Here is a 21358-nt window from a genome sequence, read left to right as displayed (position 1 = left end):
TCCCTCTGGATGGCTTCCCTTCCTTTCAATGTATTGACTGCACTGCTCAGCTTGGTGTCATCTGCAAAGTTGCTGAGGGTGCACTTGATGTCATTGTCCGTCATTGATGAATATGTTGAAGAGCACCGGTCCCAAGACTGACCCCTGAGGGACACCGCTTGTGACCGGCCTCCACCCTGACACAGAACCATTGATCACAACCCTTTGGCTGCAACCAGCCAATCAATTCTTAATTTTAATTCTTAATAAGTTTTCCAAAACGAAAGTACCCTGTACTTCTGAAATATTAATGTAGAAGAAAGAAACCAGAGAGCTGGAGCGCTTCTATGAAGAGAAGCTGAAGCAACTGGGGATTGTTAAGCCTGGAGAAGTGAAAGCTCTGGGGAGACCAGATAGTAGTCTTCCGGTACCTAAAGGGGGCCTACAGGAAAGCTGGAGAAGGACGTTATTAGAATGTATGGTAATAGGACAAGGAGTAATGGCTTAAAATTGAGAGAGAGTAGATTTAGTTTAGATATTAGGAAGAATTTCTTCCCAATGAGGATGGTGAAGCACTGGAACAGGTTGCCTAGAGGTACTCAAGGCAAGTTTGGATGGGACTTTGGGCAACCTGATCTACCAGAAGGAATTCCTGCCTTCGTGATTACCTTTAAGCTCCGTTCCAACAACATTCTGTGATTCTATCAAATAAAGCTACTTGCCTATATGACTGGGCAAATGAAAATACAGTCCAAGTCCTTTTCTTACAGCCCATTTTGAGGATGGGTGGAAAGTGGGGGGGGCTGATATTCCACTTCTGGCAGCAGAAAATAATCTTTCACTTCACTGTTTTACATACAACTCAGGATATTGTATGATTCTTTGATTTCTATGATATCAAGCATAGTTCATAAAAGAAGCCTTGCCTAAAATGTTGGTTTGCAAGACACCAGAGAAGTGTTCCTGTTACTTCTGGTTGCTTACAAGCTCTGCAGAAGAGAGCACGCTCACTAGAAGAACAGTTCTACAAGCAAATGCAGACAGACAAAAATTCAGAAAAACAGGTCCAGAGTTTATAGTGGAAGTTAGATGACTTCATGGCCACAGGGAACCAAAGCTCTGGAGCAGGTTTCTAATAAGGCAGAAAACTCTCTGAATGGAATTTGATAAAAGAATTCATTTAATTCTTGGGACAGAGGGGATGAGACTTAGTAACCCAAGAGCTCCTTTGCAGACCCATATTTCAGAAGGAACTGTACTGCGATGATGTTAGCTAACAGTTCTGGAACTCAGCTGCACAAAGTATAACAATAGTGTCCACTCCTTTACAACAGGCATGTTTTCCTAGTTACAAGTTGCTCCAGCATGAGACAGGCAGGAACAGACATTGGCTTCACTCCTAAACAACTTTTAAAAGGGTAGAAGGAGAATACATTTTTTCTATGTAGGACTCCTGCCAGCAGTTCTGGAAGCTGGATCTGTTGTCCTTATGCTTAGCGATATAGATACACAACACTAACTTCATTTCATTTTAAGGAGCATATGGTCTGTCTAGCATGCACTTGAGCCACTGCCATTTCATTCTAGCCTGGCTGTTTCATAACAGCAATAAAATATGATCTAAAATCCATCTATTTCACTAGTAGCACCTTTTCCAACCCATGCAACTCATCACCCAGCCAGAGGCACAGCTGCAAACAACTGAACTTAACTTTACTCTGCAGTAGTACAGAAAAAAGTGACCTGCCAGCACTTAACCGTTCAAAGCACAAGGCTAAGATATTTCAAAAAAAAAATATTATACAAAGTACACTTTGTAGAATTAATGTTTAGCCATGCAGTGAAATGGTAAACTTAAATCTATTGATCAACTTCAGAGATCAAGGACTGAGCATAACACTGCCTGCATGGAACAGTGGCAGCTTCATGAGCAAGAGGGTGAAGAAGTGAATGAGATGACAATCTCTTGAGTCACTGAGAGCCAAACAAACAGAACTGATGTAACTATTAACACAAGGAAAGCATAATAGAATAACCATTCTGGATAAAAGCCTGACAAAAACGGTAAGCTTAACCACATTTGTTTATTATTGTAGTTTTATTACTTTGCAAAATATTACTTCAGAGGGCATTTTAAAAGAGCAAAATTAGGTCAAACAAATGCTGTTCTTTTGTGATGATAAGTTTACCAGAAAAATTAACATAACTGAACAACCCTGTTATTTTTCCTACACAGGGCAATGAGTTGACTTAATAAGGATCACTAATCACAGCACTGTAGAAACAGCTGGCAATAATGAATTTAAATTGATCTTCATAATAAGAAAAGTGGGAATGTGTTGTGATAGGCCAGTATCTTAATGAATGCACACACTGCTTGACTTCAAGTACGGCATTTGAGAAACTCAAAGGAACAGCATGATTCGACAAATGCCTGCTAATGAATGCAAGAGTTGTAAAGGGAAAACTTAAGATTATAAAAAATGTATGGTGATACATTGGCTGTTTTACAGCTTGTGCTGTACTAGCATCTTCACAGCCACAGTCTAAAAGAACTCCACAGTCTAAAAGAACTGTTGGCATTGCCATTCTTAGATCATCATACATTTTTATTGTGCAAAGCAGAGAGGAAACAGGATATCACTCCTTCTGTGAGCGCTGTGCCATCCAGAAAACATACCATAGACTGACATGTAACTTATAAATTGCTTTTTGACCACATTGATTGCAATTACAGAATAAAGAGTAATCGTAGCAGGAAGGCTAGAGAAAATGCTTCTCCACAGGAGCCTAGCATGCCTGGTTTATCAAAGAAGAGAATAAAGAACATCTGATTACGGTGCACATGAACACCTTCATGGTGAAAAACAGATAGTCTCCAAGGGCTGCCTAACCTAGAACAGAAACGCGCTGCAAGAATCAATGGTAAGACATTACAGCTAAAAATAGCAACAAATTCAGAAATAAGCAACAATTTAGCTCTGACACATTACTGAGACAGATTATGAATAGAAGCAGCACATTTCTTTTTTTGGTTTTAGATAATGTTTTCATTAAACACAAGCCACCTCCTGTCTAACATGAGTTGGCACAGAGAAGTTCTGTGGAATAGACTGCAGCGATCAGGCAAGGTAGATGTGACACAGGCACCTTTCTATGCTTTTGGGGCCAATCCCACTTTGAAATCAGACAATTCTCAATACCCCAGCACACTGCCAACTCCCTCCGCTTTACAGTTTTGCCAAGTTTCCTATGAAAATAAAACACGTCTTAGTGCTCAACACAGACATGGGTCTGTCCCACCGCTTCTTGGTAAGTAATTCTGAAAACCAATGCCAGTTTTAAGCAACTACAACAGAAAGGTAAGGGGGGGGTCTAGAATACTAAGTCATTGAATGGTTTGTGAAAACAGAAGAGATCTCACATTCCCCATAGAGGAAATGGCTACAGCATTGGCCACCCAAAGAAGCCACAAGTGAGGAGGTAAGATGCACACACAAACACTTTGAAGTAAGGCTTCTTTAGTTTTGCGTAAGAGAATATGATGAAGGCAACATCATGCTATGGCTACTGATCTAAAATGCAGCCTGTATCCTGGTGTCAATATGATGGCCTATTCTGGCCTTAGAAACTAAATAAGAGTGCATTACTTTTTCTTCAAACCTGTTATATAGTAGGCATCTTGCATGAATCTTAGTCTGAGGAACTCTCTAAGCAGAAAAAAAACAAGATGGACAATATTGCTTTTCTTATTCATCTGAATTCCACATTCAGCATTAGGCTGCATGGACTGCAATTAACAGAGATCCCAAAAAGTTTTAATAAGCAGTCTGATTACTGGTAACATTTGACAGAAAATCTAAGCTGGAAAAAGGTTCCTTGGTAGATGCTTTCACAGCATAAGGTTTGCAGGGAGCAGAGAACCCATCTGTGGCCACATCTAGGAAGCAACCACCTCTCCCCCCCTTATGCTCCTATCAAGACAGGTTTAATTACACCCAGAAATTAACTACCATCTCCAGTGGCTCTAGAACAAATCCAAGTGCCTAATTTGAGACAAAGCACAACTTCTCCAGCTGCTAAAGTTTGTAAAGATGGATTACACACCTGGCTCCAAGGGAGTTGATACCAGATCAGGTTAGGGAGATTTTGGTGGTGACCAGCACAGTCTGAAGAGTGGGGAGTAAAATGCCAGCAGACACAGCACATGGCTTCAATCTTAGTAACATGTCTGATACCAGCATTTTAACGTATCTGTTATCTACCAGAAGGAAAACACAACAGAATGAAGACAATGCAGTGCTCATCCACTAAGAAGCAAGTATTTGGGGATGAAAAAAAGTCTCAAGTCAACAGGACATATTTGTCTACTTAATTAGGAGACATTCTATTAAATGACCTGTATCTGCCTGTTCCTTGAGCTGTGACTAATACAGCTTTAATTGCATCCTGTGAAAGGTGTGCTGCATTGCTTACTTGCTGTTAAGGAAACAGGAATTAAAATTGATGTAAGAATGAAGATGCTGCATCACCATACGCGGTTGGCTCATGAAGAAAAGGCATTCCAATCATCAAGACATCATTTCCAAAGTCAGACAACAGACACCTTGACACAGTCATACTAACGCTGAGGAAGTGGTGTTTCCTGAGTATGTAAAATGCTTATACTAAGTTGCCATTTCCTTGTATCTGTGTATGAACAAAGAATAGCAACAATGGTAACACAGCTATTTACCATTGCATGGCATTTTCTAATCCTGTAACACTAACATTGGACACACCCACTCCTAGAATACAAGGAAGCCAAAAGAGATTGTCTCAAAGCAAGTGAGTCCATATCAGTCCCCTGAGCAATCTCATTCTGGACAGTTACTCACACACACACACACACACACCTCCAGAGGCAGAGCTAGTGGGGAAGCATACAGGACAAGCAGCCCCAACCTCTTGTTGACCCACACTAGCAGGAAGCAATAAAATTCTAGTGAAAGTATTCCCCATGACGCAGAAGAGGAAAGCTACAGATTTCTTTCCCTGAGGATAAAAATTACTAATAATTACAGCAACGCGCTCTGTTCTCCTGCAAGGCTTGAACAGACAAGGCTCTGAGCCCCACCTATAAAGAGCAAAATTCTTCAGCTCTTACCAGCAGATAACCAGTACAATTCAGAGCAGAGCAAGTCAACAAGGATTAGATGCAGTCAGCACTCTCAGCAAGAGGTTACGGGCATACCTCTGAATATGCCTGGATAGGAACATAGAGAGCTTCCCTGGGCTATGGTGTCTTGTCACTGCTCACTGGGTATTACTCAGCGGGTGTGGAGCTTTCAAGGCAATGACCCAAACAATGCTGAACATCAGTTTACAGCGTGGAGCTTTTGCCTACCCCTCATCTGTTGGTTCATCTGTGTGTCACCTCATTGCATACCTTCTGTACCTGAGGCTCTACAGGCAGCTGTTTATTGTGAAAATAATCAATACACCATACATGGGGAAAAAATAATCCATACATGGTTTTGGGGAATACTTTTTACATACACTGCTGCTGTATTTGTAGACAATTTATTTCTGTTTGCCTTTTACTGTCATACACAGAACGATCACTCAAAAGAATTTTAAGTTAAAAACATACAGTTTAGATTTTCAATAAATTTGAAGAATTATCTAAGATGCTTTTGAGCAATGCAATTCACAAACGTACATCATATGCATCTCTAAATCCTCCTTGGGTACAATCATGAAAAGAATAACGTACCAACACAATGCATTACCTTGCAGAGCAGAGCTAATGCTTTAACTACTGGTCTTCCAACACTAACAAAAATAAGGCTTCAGTAATTCCATAAAAGTCAGATTTCTCCTTCCTTTTTATATAGTTTTATTAGCTACCTTGAATTTGTTTTCAAGAAGGATCGTCTTGGGGAGGAAAGTTAACTTTCTTCTCTATTGTTACTTCTGTCCTAAAAAAGGACACTTATATTTTGAAGTGCTGACAGATAATGTAAACAGATTGCCTAGAGTGGAGTCTCCGTCATTAGAAATATTTCAAAGCTGCCTGGACAAGGGCTGGGCAACTGGCTCTAGGTGGGCTTACCTAAGCAGAGGAACCAGAGAAGATGACCTCCAGAAGTCCCTTTCAACCTCAACCAGACTGATTCTGCGATCCCCTGTCTAACTTCTGCCCTTAGCTTGCTTTGCAGTCTTCAGTGAAGGAAAAAGTAAAAAGTCTGTTCTGCCAGATATTCTCATCACTCCTAAAGAAAGGGCCCTGACCATAAAACTGGAGGAATATCTGAAGCCACTGCTTCAAACAGACTAACTCAATAATTGTTAGTCAGTAGGAAAAGAAGAAAATGTCTACACAACATAATTATGAGAACTAATTCCCATTCCATTCAATATAAAAGATCTAAATATCCTCTGGAATAGAAATTAAAACCCTCATGTTTCATGCATAAATAATACTTTCACAGGAGCACTTAATTAGACCCATTTCCAAAAGGCTTTCATCTTTCGTATTCTCATAGGAAACACAATATGAAACTCTGTCCTTCCACACAAAAAAAGTGATTCAAACTGCCATAGATACTAACGTTCAGATATTGTATAAGTTATTACTTTTTCCAGTAAGAGCAAACTCTAGCCATCAAACAAAGGGGTAGACTGGGACAGGTTGCCCAGAGAGGTGGTGGATGCTTCATTCCTGGAGACATTCAAGGTCAGATTGGACAGGGCTCTGAGCAACCTGATGTAGCTGCAGGTGTCCCTGTTCATTGCAGGGGAGTTGGACTAGATGGCCATTAAAAGTCCCTTCCAACTCAAACAGTTCTATGAGAAGCGAACTCTGACCAGAGGGAAGCATGTAAATCTCAAGATTAAGGGCAAAACTCAATTCTACATTCAGCCTTGCCCCTTAACTGAAGGCTTCCTGCTCACAACATCGATATCTTCTGGACTGGACTCTGAGACACTCACCTGTAGTTCAGTATGCCAAGACGTCAGGTTGCTCTAGATACTCAAAGCTTGGGGTCTGGTGCTCCTACAACATTTTCTGGATTCAACCTGCAGTCACTTTTGGAAGGACACCACGTCACTTTGTTTTTCACAGGCTTGTCTACAAACAGCAGGAGATTGGGACTGCCCAAACTGGACAGTAATAAAATAACATTGGCAGTCAAGTGATAACACGGACCACACTAATCTGTGGTTTTCTACAGATAGGCAAATTGGAGAGGGAGAAGGAAGTATCACCCACTGTTCTAATACACATATACATGAAATACAAAACAAACAAGAATACTAAATTCTTCTTGGCACCATTAAATAAATTAAAAACAAGCAGCCCTTCCATATCTAAAGGGGAGATACAGGAAAAAAGGGGGACAGACTCTTTAGCAGTGTCTGTGGCAATAGAATAAGAAGAAACGGCTTCAAGCTCAAGGAGGGTAGATTTAGGTTAGATATAAGGAAAAAAAGTCTTCTACAGTGAAAGCGGTGAGGCTCTGGGACAGGTTGCCTAGTGACATGGTTGATGCCCCATCTCTGTAGACTTTCAAGGCAAGGCTGGACAGGCCCTGGGCAACCTGATCTATTTGTGGATATCCCTGTTCACTGCAGGGGAGTTGGACTACATGGCCTTGAGAGTCCCTTCCAACTCTAAGGATTCTATGATAAGATTGGCAAAAACATGGACATAGAAAAGACCCAAATTGAAACAAATCATTCTAGCCCAAAGCCATCTAATAGCCTTCACATGGGCTTGCATTCACACATTTATGTACCACTTAGGTGGTAAAACATCTTCACCAAAGTTGATAGAACGTTGTTTAAAATAGGCCCTAAGGTGTGGCTTTAAAATCAATTTAATTAAAATGGTACAAAAAGTTGTGTTAATTCCTCTGAGATGCCATTAGTGTTTCAGCTTCGTGTTCTAGCCATGTACGAGTAATTGTACATGCAAGCCTAAACCTGTGGCCAACATCAGACAGAGTGATTAATCCCAGGGAAATCCAGCAAGAAATGAGTATGTTTATTATCTGTTGTATAACTCATCCCCTACTAATAGTTATATGTATTTTCATTAGGTACAGTGCATGATCCTATTAATACTTGATCAAGGAAAATGGAACTTCTGATATCAGCAGGAACCCAGTCTTGTAATTGCCTAGCAAAGTGTTTTAGGCAACTCTCATAATATATGGCGACAGAAACTCCCAGCTGGTTAGCTAAATAGGACATTTGTCTTGATTTATATAAAAGAATTCCAGCACAGGTAGTACTAATAAAAAACAATCCACCACAAATTTGGGGAATTAGTTGAATGCTCAGCACATAAACAGAATCTGCCCCTAATGGATTACACTAATACCAGCAAGTCTGTAGAGACAGATATTCCCCTGTGCAGTTTCCAATTAAAATATGCATTATTTATAGCAGCAGAACTTTCAGCTCAACGTAACAAGACAAAGAGTCCTTTGTCAACTCTGTTACAATCCCTAACCTATGCTGAGACCGCACTCTCTGGAACAAGTGCTCTATGAAAAGTCTTTCCTGACAGACATGGGAAATAGAAGGAAAGGGAATGCAAGGGGCAATTTGTTAAAAAGAAAGAAAATATTTCATCTAACAGCTTTATAGCAGTTGCACAGAAAACATTCCTCAGTTTCTCCTTGTAATCACATACATTCACACTCAAGAACGGACATATATTGCTTACATTTATCAGTTTACACAGGAAAAAAAAAAACAAGGCATATTTTGATATTCCTAGAAAAACTGTGCTTGGAACCGGAAGATGACTAAGAAAATTTGTAATATATGTGACAATTGAACTAGCAACAGTTTACTGATTAAAAATATTTAATATTAGTAAATGATAGTTTTATAGGATAGACACATCAGTCTTCCATAATAGCTATTCCTGAAAGATCAGGGTGTGTGGATGTGGTTAGGATTCCAAGATGCCTTATACTGCAAATGAGAAACAATGAGAAACATTAGGACTACCACTTTCTGTACCACTGTACCACTTCCTATAGTGCAGAGAAGGATTTCTGATGGACCACGTCGCATTCTTACTTAAAAACACTGAGACATATTAAAATACTTCACTTTACAACAGAATAATTGCAGTGCCTGGATATACTGTAAAGACCAGATTTGGCTCTATAAATCATACCTTGTATGTACAAGAACTGCTCTCAGCAGTCACTCTTTTCAATACATGAACGCTGAATATTTCTGCAAACTTACAATCGGCTAATAAATATATTAGAAAATAAGAAATAAAGCACTTGTTTTACATTCATAATCAATTCTTAATTGATTTATTTAGCCTGCTGCACAATCTGCACAAACAACAGTGGGGGGAAAAAAAATCAGCACATTAAAAATTCCAGTGAGCACACAACTGCACCATGCTTTGCCTGCAGCTCTGCTGCTCCAAGCTGTACTCCTGCCTGTTTTCAAATGCTAGTGTTGAGCTTAGTACTTACATGAATGAAACAAAAAACAGACAGAACACTGTCAAAAGTAATCTCTAGTAATTTGGTAAGTGGTATAGACCACCCTTCACAACATTACTGACAAAAATTCCCTAAAAAAAAAAAAAGTAGGCATTAAATGGCTTACACCACAATTGTCAAGGTGACATTAAAAGTAAAGCTCGGTCCACTTAACAACTATTAGAAGTCCCCTTGTGCTTTTTGCAAGATTGGGACCATAGATCTGAATTTTGGCCGAATTCCAGTTCAGTTAATTGAATTCCACACATCCACATCCTTTCTGCAGTTCATATCTTTTGCTGCTACTAAATGCTATTAAACAATGAACATGCAAAATCAACGTCCTCTGGGTTTAACATCAGCAAGGATCAAAATATTTCCCCAAAGCAAAGTTAGTGAAAAGCTGCTGGAATACTTGAATAAAGCACAGCTGTTGTTAAAATGAGTACTTCCCATTCAAGCAATTTAAAGAACCATTAGAATACTGCAGCATTTTGACTGACTTATAAAATGTAAAAAGATTGTTTCTTGTTAGTAATTATGCATGGCCTCATCTGCAATGCTCAACTGTTACACACCTATATGAAGAGGAATCAATCTGGTACATGTTTCCAACCTTTCCTGCTCTGACTGTACAACAGGAAGGTGTGGTCTGTGATGCGTATGAGTTTCTAACAGGGAAAGAAGCATCATCCTTTCAGAAAAAAATAAAATTAAAAATAAATATAAACATTCTCTTCAATTCTTTAAGATACCTTCTACTATTCGTAAAAAGCTACTCTCCACATATCTCCTTTTACTTACATTATCCTTCAAATTAAGGAAGATGAAACTTCTGCAAAGAGAAATTTATCTTGTTGAACCAGTGGATTCTTGATAATTGTGTTTAAGAGAACGTGGTAAGCACAATTTGGTCATTGTTTGCTTCTAACACTGCAACTTCTTACTGAGTATCATTATTTTTAGCAAGTTACATTTCCTGAGCAGCATTCATAACTAATGACAGACACCACAAAACCGTGAGAGCCAAAGAAGATCAGAATAAAAATCAGTCCTCTACCAGCCTAAAGTTAGCAAATACTTCTTTCCTCCAAGCTGATCTTCCTTGAAGTGAGCAAATTTTCAGCTGTCTGAATTTGGTTAAGCTTGACTAGAAAATTCAGTGATGAAATACGGCTTTGACGTGGGCCAGATTACAGCAGATACATTTTGTTTAAGAAAAAGCCAGTAAACAATCTAATGATTTTTTATCTCATTATGAGTGTCACTGCATCAGTGGATTTTCTTGAATAGTTTACTGTTTTATACAGAGAAATATTGAAAATGAGAAGCTTTAGCACAGAAACCACCTATAGGTTCAATGTCAGCTTTGGTAAATTTCAAGAGACTGTGCCTTCAAGCATCAAACTAATCACTTGTAATTAAGCAGAATATATCTGGAAGATGGAACCAGAATGAAAAACCAACATGTTTACCCTCTGCACAACACAAATCTCCACGCTCCTTAGTTGGAGTTACAACCTGTACCATAACGCGCACACAGATTGTTGGGACAACCATCTTAACTATCTGATTTGAGTATGTTTACCAGTGCTTCTAATTGCCACGTAAGGACCATTCTCTGCTCTTCTTCCAGATGACCCTTGACTTTCAGCACATAAGTCTGACAATACCAGCAGCTTCTTTATTTGCCAGGATGCTCTCTTGGAAGTTTATTTAACCTAATGTTCCACAAGAAGTGATTTGAGTGTAAAGGTGAGCTGGGAAGTGGTTAATGAGGTTCTTGAACACGGGTGATATTTCTTAATGAGTTTTCAGATAAGTTGTCAGGGGAAGAATAGCAGCAAAATCTACAGCCAAATGTACCAGTACACCGTTAGTGTATGTGAGAAGATCCAAACTTGTCTTCTGAATTCTTTAAGAAAGTCTATCAGTCATTAGTACCAGAAGTAAGCACTGCACAAACAAGCAGCCAGTCTCCAGCTTCCAAAACTGCCCAACAGTAGGTGAGAGGATGACTAATCACTAACAAGACTGCAACACTCTGTCCAGTAACGCAGCAAGATCAGTACGTAGCTCTCCTGACTCCTAGCCCAGTAATCTCAATTATAGCATGCTCTCTTCCCAAGTGAGAGTTTCTAGACTTAAAATACTTTCACATAAAATAAGGTATGATACCTCTCACCAGATCTTATGTCTACCACCAGAATAAGCGAGTGGAGTTTGCACCACTTTTTCCAGCAAGATTTCTATTTTAGTTTCAGTTAGTTACCTGCAGATATAGCCATTCCTTGGAATTAAAACCTCTCAACAGACATTAAAAATGCAGCCTCCTACAAGCACAGTCTCCCAATTTGCGTTTTTGCCTTTACAGGATATGCATGCATTTACATAGTTAAAATACAACTGCTCCAGTACACAACTACACACAGCAAAGATGCTCACCTGTGCACATGCTTGTTTATCCGCACATAATTGCAGCTCAACACAATGAACACTGCAGACCAGCTGGAATATATAGTTCTGACCTCACCGTTGTAACAATCATCAAGGTTGGAAAAGACCATCAAGATTATCCAGCCAAACCGTCCACCTACCACTAGTGTTTTCCCACTAACCCATTTTCTTTGGTACAACACGTAAGCGTCTCCTGAACACCTCCAAGGACGATGACTCCACCACTCTCTGGGCAGCACATTCCAGCACCTGATCACCCTTTCAGACAGTAAATTTTTTCCTAATATACAACTTGAACCTCCCTTGGCACAACTTGAGGCCATTCTCTCTAGTGCCATTGCTAGTTACACAGTTAGTACAGAGAAGTAACCTCATTCTATCAATTTTGCCTAATAAAAAAAAGGGGCAATTCTCAAAATAAAAAAATTAACCATACCATACAAAACGTTAAGAACTCATTCTATGTTGAAATGTGAGACCTGTTACATACTTCCTATGAGCTTAAATCCTGCCCGGAGTCGGAACAACTATTGTTTGGTCCTAATCAAAACCTCTGATCTTTTAGACCAGGCAAATACCAAATCTAGGATCTAAACCTTGGGTTCAGGCATTCCCCCTGCATTAAGTCCAACAAGAACACCACTGTATACAGATTCTAAGAGAATCCAGACTGAGACACTGGCGTTAGTCTCAGCATTTGTTACCTAACATCAAGCAGATTTCACAATTTATGAGTTTGTAAGGTAAGATGCTTTGAATTTAAGCGTCTCCCATACTTCTCCTCCCACCCAACATAGAAGACACCTACTTTGGCAAAAGCTACTAACAGCGTTATGAGATAGGAATCAAAATCATCTACAGTAGGGTTCATCCTAAATAATGTTAACCAACTACGTTTCCTCTGTAAAGTTAACTACAAGCAGGCAGTAAGTAACCCTATGGGGGTGAATCTGCCCACACATTTAAGTGTCTTATATGAAATGAAGATGCCTTGCAGGAATGCCCATCATTTTCCACCACAGAAGTGGGACTACAGAGATGTCAGATTAAACAAGAAACAAAGTAGACTAAATATAACTCTCAGATGTAGTAAATATACCATACCAGTTTAAAAATGCAGCGCCGTAAATATTTGTGGGTTTTCTATATACAGGGTTGTGGTTCTCAGGCAGTGGTGTTATGTGAACGGAACAAACAAGAGACTGTTCACTTTCTCAGAGTATGCTTACACAGACAAATAACCTCTCTTTTTCCTCTCACACCTAACAAGAAACATAATTGAGCAATTTGGTATATGAGAAAATTTTTCACTGCACAGATAAAGAAAAGCTTGGGCTTTCAAGTTAAGATTGACGAAAGAGAATAAACATTTTCCCATACATTCTTAGTAAGGCAGCACAGAATTCTTTACATCTCCATCTGCATCATCACCAGGAACACATACTTCTCAGGAAATCCTGTTGCAGGCTTTGGCAGCAAAGCTATTGAAAATGTGAACCTGTCGGACTCCGTGCCATCAGAGGCAGTTATCTGACTTGGCAGTCACTAAATAATACAGGTATCTCATGTAAATTTACCTCTCTTCTTCCGGAACACTTCAAACTTTCTGTATGACAAAAGCCTTAGAGTAAAAACATTCTACTGCTGTAAATGGCCCAGATTGATACACATTTGAATTCTGAAGTTCATTACGCATACACACAGATACCGATATGTGCAGAGATGCATTTTAAAGTATATTTCATGGCAATTCTGAATTTTAATGAAGAGTTGCCACCTTCAGACTTCACTACACTCCTTTTCAGTAATGATGTAGGTGCCAGTGTCTGTGCTAAACTCAGAGCACAAACAAACGAAAAAGCGTATTGTAAAAACAGACAAAAATACTACAACATATTGCATAACTGTTTAAGAAATAGATTTTTAGTAGTGGAGCAATTTAAATGAGTCTTCTGTTATGCTTAGCTCTGACAACTAAAGCTCAACTGATAGAAAAGGAAACCATGTCTTATGCCTACTATAATAGTGCATAAAGGAATTGGTTGCTCGTGTTCAGCTCAATTTTCTGTGGGGTCCACCGCTACCATTTCTCTCAAGTCCTCCAACTACTGTTTGTTCCTGTTCATACAATAGGACATACAATGATACCTCCTAGAAAATAAACAAATGCCAGCAAGTACCCATTTTCTTAACTGGAACAGTAAGCAAGCATTTGTAATAAAGGCAATTTGAATAATCAAAGAGTGTAATGTTTACAATTCTGTGTTTCTACCCAGCTGCCGTGAACATTAGGAAAAGGCATTTTCTCCCGTTATTACATTACTTAGTTTCTGAAAAGCCCAGAGGGAGGAAGGAAATTTACTTCAAGAACTCATAGAATGTTTTGGGTTGGAAGGGACCTGTAAGATCCTTTAGTTCCAACCCCCTGCTATAAGCAGGGACACCTCCCTCTAGACCAGATTGCTCAAAGCCCCATATAGCCTGGCCTGGAATGCCTCCAGGGAGGGGCAGCTGAAACCTCACTGGGCAACCTGTTCCAGTGTCTCACCACCCTCACAGCAAAGAATTTCTAATATCTAATCTAGTCTTCTGATAGATGAATTTCCAGATTTTACATGTAGCATCAAAAGATTCTCCATAAATACAGCTCTAGTTTTGCAATGGTAATCACCACTATCCAGTCCTCTACTCACCAACCACAGCATACTTCAAGAAGTGACTTGCGGACATAAGCTTATCCTAGTTTTAACCTTTGGAGTTTTAAAAAAAAGCAAAGCAAATAGTACATCACTTATCATACACAAGAATTTAACATTTAGACAGTCTCTAGGGCTGCTAAGTACATGCTTTCAACATGTACTTCAGCTTTACCATGTCTAGCTAATGCTCCTTCTTATCACATGACACGCTCTGACAACACTGCAAAATGAAATGAGTTAGCAGCAACACAGACGTGTTCATTTCTTCAACTGGCAGAGGTGGAAGGTTGGAACCAAAACTACAAGCAAACAAAGCAGCGTGAAGAAGCATTATCATACACAACTACTACAGGAAACTAAGAGACACAATCACTGAATGAATACATAAACATACGTGTCACTATCATTTGTCCTAGTTCCTTTGTATATACTGATACCAACACCTTTTTGTATTTGTCACATTACTGTTCCACACATTTCCCTGAACAAGATAGCAGTTACGTACAGGAAGAACTGTAAAGAGGGGACAGAAAGCAATTCCTTTAAATAAAAAAAAACCTTCAGAGAGCCAAGCTGCCTATTGGTATATATTTGCTTATTTGCTTTTATTAACGGGAAGAAGTACATATCTCAAAGTGCACTGTTTTTTCATAAAGCCAGTAAACATACAGAATTTGTCTGACAGAATTATTTACTTACCAACTTCATGATCAGAGTGGACATCTGCAAGGCCCCTCACTAGCAAGCTTCCGCAGGTGCTGCCATTTGAATCAATGGAGTAAATGGAGTAATAAGAACAGATTTCACGGGTTTCTCACCTACCAACAAGAAAAAGCAAACATGAAGGATGTAGTATCTTCTATGGGAACACAAGGCTGGGGCGGGGGGGGCTGAGGAGGATGAAATTCAAGAGAAAAACCAGTGGATTAACATTTACAATACATCCTCAGACTCGCGGCTCATCTTTCACATGATCTTGATGCTATTGAAGCATGATCTTACGTAACAGTCTGGGTGGTTAAAGGTTATGGTCTGTTTTATCAAAGACCTACTTCCACCATAAGTTTCATCACTATAAACTGGCCAGAATCATTTCCAATTCTCACTTTGGTATTCCCCTCCCCCGAATCAAAGTTCAGTGTGTTGACTTTCAGCCTTCTCAATTACACAGATAAATAATAATTAAAAAGAAAAACCACACAAAACCTTTCCTCAGAACAGGAAAAATGCAGCAGAACAGGAAATTTTCAAAAAGCAAAAGGAAATGACATTCCCTTTATGCTATTGTAACTTAATGAAGAAAGCACACAAGGAATTTTCTGGAAAGACACAACATCTAGGGCAGAGATAGAAAGAAACAATGACTTTCAGTAATAAAGACAGTATGAGTGACCTTCTTAAATAACTACCCTCTTCTTTCATCTGCATTCCCACTAACAATTTCTAATTCGTGACATTCGTCTTATTTTTCTCATGTACCACAAGCCTGAAATGCACCTAAATAGAAGGAGACCTCGAACTGAGAAAATGAAACAGAGCTGCGCAATCACAGAATGGCTGAGGTTGGAAGGGACCTCTGGAAGGCATCTGGTCTAACCCATCCCCCCAAATAGATAAATATTTTTAACAGAAAAACACACAAAACAAATAATTTTGGAGCTAAACAGAAGTGATGTTAAGAACTGAAGTACTGACACCAATTGTGGTATAACGATAACTGTCAAGAAAGCACTTTAAGACAACATTATCACAAGTAACTCTCAAACTCCAGTTTTATTACTGTTATCTTTTAGGAACTAATGCAGGGGATATAACATCCTGTACTAATTACACGTGCACGTAATTTGTCAGCACGATGTAAAGCAAGGTTTTGTTTTTGCTCTTTCATTTCTAACATTTAGTCCCAGTTGTGAATGGAGAAGCAAACGGGAAGAGGCTGACAACATCTTCAGGAGCAGCTGTCAAAAGCTTGATATGTAGATAGCTACATTTTCACAGGTAATAAGCAGCTTCCCAGAATTCATTACATGCATTTGCTGAAGATAACATAGCAAGTCAGTGGCAGAACAATAACAGAAAGAAATTGCTCTGAACTGCAATCCTTCTAGATAATGAAGGTTAAAATAAGAAAAATGAACTCGCTTTGTTCATTTTTGGCAACAGTTTAATTTATTGAGCATGGCTCTGGTCACTTGCTCTACTTATGCACCTGAACATCAGCAGCAGTGCTTGGTCAGTGTCTAGTTAACCTCCCAGATGTCAGCAGTTATCTCTTCTTTAGATACCACTGCCTTTTTAACTTCTGAAGCCTGTCAGACGCTTTCTCCCTAAGCTAAGAATACTGAATAGAGTGCACATGGCATACTTGCTACCACATCGATTGAAAGCCATCTGTGCCAGTAGCAAGAAATGTCTGGCAGGAAACGTAAGCGTGAAGGGGCTGATAGACATCTGCCCACCCTTCTCTCCTGCCATGTGCTACAGCTGGGGTTCCAGCACTGCAAAATGGAGCACCACCCACATCATGCAAGTGTCGATGCACTGCATTCCTGACAAACCACTGCAAAAGCATTCCATTCCTTAAGCTTGTTTAAAAGTTAATTTTCCCAGTGTAGGTGACAGCGGCTACATCCTATTCATTATGCTATATGGTGAGTTCTTTGTGTGCTGATTTACCTCAATATTGTCACAAGCTGCTAAGCATCTTCCCACTGTCCCATCCACCCACTTACAATATACATTAAGTAGCAGATTTCAGAAGGCCATTAAAGCAACATAGCACACTCCTGTTCTATTCATGCAGTTAAATTTGTTTTCTAATCCTGTAAAACGCTCAGTTCAAAAAAGGAGAAAGCTTCACTACACAAGTGCCTACAAGATAGAGCAGGCTCAAGTGTTCCAAGCAGACAGTGGTGAAAGTATGTTCTGTTTAAATTCATAATTTCTAATACAAGTGCCTTCATTTTGGCATACTGATGGATTTACTATAACCATGGTAATAGGAAGTCTATGTAAACAAATAACTTGACCAAGACAGAGGTAACCCAGAGCATTACTCAGAGAGAGGCTGGGCCTTTCAATATTCCAACAATAAACTTTAAAACAGAACGCTGAAGAAGGAGCTTACCAGGAAATGAAATGGAATACAGCCAAGATGGACAAACAACAATCTATTATACGAAAAAAAAACCTCGAAATATGCAAAAACATACCAGTTGATTTAAGAAGTATCGCAAAGGCATTCCCATTCTCCTTACGCAATTATGTACCAGTAGAGAATTAAAAACAGTGAGCTGGTTAAAACCCACGCCCCTCCAAACTAGCAAAGACATCTTTCTCAGTTAATGCACTAGGGACGCAAGCTGTCCTTGTCTCTGTAATACCTACAGCTTGTCATAGGTGCCTTCCAAATGCACATCTTAAACCAGGATTTTCTTGTGTACACCCATATTCAGGAAAGCAACTCAAACATATCCTTAAAGACTAATATCCACAAATGCCAGAGAAATTATCTAAGTTCGAAATTTGGAAAATCCTTTCTATTGCACAAAAGCAGTGCTCTTAAAAAGCATTCGGTATTTAACTGTACAGTTATTTTATTTCCTTAAATTTCCTTAAGCGGTTTATTTAAGTGACGACAAAAGGAGGACAGGTAACCCACCTGCTTCAATCCATATAGACTGTATCAGAGTGAGGCCTTGAGCCTTGTTTTGTACTCACAGTAATGGCAGTGGAAGGCTTCGATGTCCACATGTATTCCCACACATCTATGCCCAGCTAGCTTAAAATAAAGACACTTCCTAATAGCAAGGAAATGAACCTTGCCATAGCCAGAAAACCAGCATCTATCTTCCTGTCTAAATGGTCTGAAGGAATGAAGGTTCTCAGCAGCTGTATTATTTTAGGTTTTTGATGGTTTTTATCCTGAGGTTATTAGTTAAATAGGAAATCTATCACCAAGGGAGGGATGAGAGCATAAAGTTTCCTATCAGATCTGTCTAGCAAGTAATTCAGCTATTTTGCTACCTTCCAATATTATTTATGTTCCCAGAAAGAGTTTCCTGTACTGAAGTAATTTACTATCAGTTAATACTGCATGATGCAACACAACCGTATTGGATTGCTGTATTTTGTTGATTGGATTGTCTACTTACATTTCCTAGAAATGTTCTGTCTGCATGAAAAAGGCAGATCTACCCTCTCCATGGCATGACTTGTTACTCTTTCAAGCCCACAAGAGGAATTCACTCAAACAGAAAAATAATCTGTGTCAGAATTACATACATGCTCATAAACAAGGAAAGGACTCCTAGGAAACAACGTTGTAAAACACAGATCATAGACTTGCTGTTCCACATTCCTTCATTTGCCAAATTCTTCCCCACACTGTGCTTGTGATACCTCAAGAATATTTAAGTCTACACCCCCTAGCATTTAAAACACCAAAGCTCAGAAATTGAGGAAATGCTGACTGTTCACACATTTGTCTATCATGGGCACTCCACGTCTTCAGCACACAGTAATTTCACAGGGAGAAATAAGTAGGGAACAACTTGAGAACCCACGTCCTGTGGAAGTCAACAATAGGAGAACTGAAAGGTGCTTCCATCTCTACCCAGGTTATTGATCACCACTCAGCAAAAGGAAACAATGCCCTCTCAAATCATACCTGTAAAAAATTAACTACTAAGTAAACACTAATTCTAAATACAAACACTGCATTCACATTTTATATGATAATAAACCAGGTTAGTCATTCTTTAAACATTCTAACACAGCTATTTTCAGGACACATTTGTGAAAATAAAGCCCTGCCATCTTGAAAATAGTTTTTTTTTTTAGAAAGCAACAACATTAGTTTATATTATACTCAACTCTTCTACTGGTAGAAGCATCCATGCTAATTCTAAAGAAAGACTGAATCATATGGCTGTTACTTTATGTAACAGGAATCAAAACAAGAATGATGCAAAAAGGGGGGTTAATCCTCAATTATGCATGTAGCTTAATACTTTCTTGCACCAGAGAAATAAAGCTTACATTGCTTAACGAATAAAAGCCCTTCATTTGCATGAGGGAACTAAAGTACTTAGAGGAGCTGCTGAAGTGTTTGATGCATACAACACATGAGAGCTAAAACAATGATCTCAGTAGAACCAAGGGCCTATAGGGAAAAAACCTGGGATTTGAACAGTGGGCTTCAAGATGAAAGCCAACTCTGAAAGGCAAGCAGTACCACTCTGAATAATTCTTTGTATTAATTCCGTTCCTCCCCCCCCCCAAATATTTGTGTTCTCCCAAGGGAAAAGACTATCACAGAAAAACACTGTGTGAGATCTAGCTGCCCAACTCTTATAAGACAGACAAATTTAGAGCTATGAAACAAACCAAAAATGAACAAGTTGATTTCTGTAATTTCTCTGTGAATCCAAAACAAGCACAGTAGTTCAAATGTATATAACGTGCTGATTAACAGACTGGGAAAACATTCTTTGTTAACACTTCCATTCATTGAAATCAGAATTAAAACTGTACTTTGATGCATTTAAAGGATGTCTTTCACAGTGACATAACAGAACAACCTTCCTCTGTTGGCAGATTAAATGCTTTGTACAAGAGTAGAGCTATTTGGACTTTCTAGCTATTTCAATTAATCTTTATAAAGTTTAAGCCCAGCTGCCTGTTTCTAACACAAGTAACAGCTTTAAATACAAATCTCAGAATTCTGACAAAGGTTGCAGGCAATGTCTATCATATGCAATACCTGTAGTGTAAACTACCCATAGTTTCTGTTGTTCTTTGAGGAGAAAAGGACCATGTGACTAGGAGATCTTCTAAGGCTAAGGAACAAGAATCCAAAGGAACCTGAAATTGTAATATGGATGGTTTAACCTTTCATCTTTCAGATGTAAATAAGTCATGCTTGAAACAGCGAGCAATTCAGACCCATCAAAGTTCTTTTTTATTTTTGGATGAGAATGGATTATATGGAGCCTGAAACTGAAGAATACTCATTAAAGGTCCCCCACACTATAACATTTATGATCTTGATGAAACAGTCAGTCAAGACCGTCAATAAATCAGTCCCATCAAGAATCAGTTTCACTCTTCATAGTTTGCATCTGGACACTGAATATCGGTAGCTGATTATCACACATGCCACTATAATGTTCCCTTCTTTACAAGAACTAGCAGATAAAATTCATCAGCTGAAGAGGTGAGATTGCCCTATCTCCATGGTTTCTTGCTAACTGCTTCTACTGTAACTTCAACAGAGTTATGGCCACACACTTCTGTGAAAGTTACAGTATTAGGCAGTTACTATATAATCAGAAAATACCACAAGTTGGTAATACAGTACATCTCCATAAATTTTTTGAATGATAAAAGTTATACATCATTGCTGAAAGAAAGCAAGCGATAACACTTGGTTACATTGCTCAGTATTACTACTATTCCCTGTGAAATGAAGCCAGAAACTCACAAGCACTGTCAGCAGAAAGCATGAGCCATTCTTATATTTGAAATAATACAGGAATTAAAAGCTTCACTGTATTTAGTATGCTTTCAGCTTTATTTTCTGACAGCAAAAGAATGGCCATGGGAGGATTATCCTGAAATGTAACTTCTTTTTAACTTGAAAGACAGAAAATGCCAAATATTTGAAAAAAGTGAGCAGTTTCACAGACTAACATATATATGGCATCGTGCAGTTCAGTT

At 39.0% G+C, this 21358-nt stretch overlaps 1 long non-coding RNA gene across 1 annotated transcript in view; it reads right to left on the bottom strand.

Moving 5' to 3' along the window:
* The window catches only part of LOC112531766, a 67481-nt gene that overhangs the window by 33667 nt on the left and 12456 nt on the right, over positions 1–21358 (bottom strand). The window contains exon 3 of the long non-coding RNA XR_003073760.3: positions 15338–15456. This is a non-coding gene — a long non-coding RNA (uncharacterized LOC112531766). The remainder of the gene's footprint in view (positions 1–15337; positions 15457–21358) is intronic.

The sequence above is a fragment of the Gallus gallus genome, chromosome 2 (assembly GCF_016699485.2).
Source record: "Gallus gallus isolate bGalGal1 chromosome 2, bGalGal1.mat.broiler.GRCg7b, whole genome shotgun sequence".
Classification (NCBI taxonomy): domain Eukaryota; kingdom Metazoa; phylum Chordata; class Aves; order Galliformes; family Phasianidae; genus Gallus; species Gallus gallus.
This window is presented reverse-complemented; position numbering and strand designations above follow the sequence as displayed.